We start from the raw sequence: 790 nt of genomic DNA, 5'->3' as shown, positions 1-790 counted from the left end.
TGTGCTGGGATCTGCCTCCTTAAGAAAGTGATTTTATAAAGTTTTCCTTTTCTTTCTTGAGTTGTCTTAATGCTTTAGTGGTACAGATGCATGCAATTTTTACAGACTGACAGCATGAATTTGGGATTTGAGTGCTCTCTTTTATCCCTATTTTCATTCTTTATACCACCCCCCCTCCCAAAAAAAGAGGGGGAATTTGTCTCAGTCCCTCAGTTTGAACAATATGCTGGGAGGTTTTTTGTACTTAGATAGCCTTTAAGTTCTTTTGATAGATAGCATTTTTCATGCATCCTAAATGATGGTTAACTCATTCTCACCTTTATAATGGCCAGTAACTTCTCTTTCAAAGACTATTGCTCATTTGGGAGATAGAGGTTGTCTCTTCTAGTTTTCTGTGTATTGCCAAAATTAAGTCACAAGTATTTTGGAAATGAGGAGTTGTATTTTAGGCTCTTCATAACTGAGAAAATATAGCCTGTAATTTATTTCCTTATTTCTGTGACTTAATGAATGGAAAAAAGAGAGGCATTATAATTTTTCTTACAATAGTGTGGTTTTCTGCAATACAGCCATAAGGCAAGTAGTTAACGTTTCAAGTGTTCAGCCCATCAAGGAAATTTGGATTTGTAGCAGGGTGTATGGACATAAAATCCTAGGCCAATGCTCAACCTGATTTAGCTATATACTGGCTTATCATCACAGCTTTAAAATTTTACTTTTACATTGCCCAGGGGTCTTGCTTTGTTGGTCTTAACAATTTGGTCTTCATGTGTATTAAGAAGGAGACCCT

At 36.1% G+C, this 790-nt stretch overlaps 1 protein-coding gene across 1 annotated transcript in view; it reads left to right on the top strand.

Annotated features, from left to right (window-relative positions):
- Positions 1 to 790, top strand: part of ERBB4 (erb-b2 receptor tyrosine kinase 4) — a 351768-nt gene that overhangs the window by 216965 nt on the left and 134013 nt on the right.

This window comes from Geospiza fortis, unplaced genomic scaffold, assembly GCF_000277835.1.
Source record: "Geospiza fortis unplaced genomic scaffold, GeoFor_1.0 scaffold461, whole genome shotgun sequence".
In the NCBI taxonomy this organism is placed as follows: domain Eukaryota; kingdom Metazoa; phylum Chordata; class Aves; order Passeriformes; family Thraupidae; genus Geospiza; species Geospiza fortis.
This window is presented reverse-complemented; position numbering and strand designations above follow the sequence as displayed.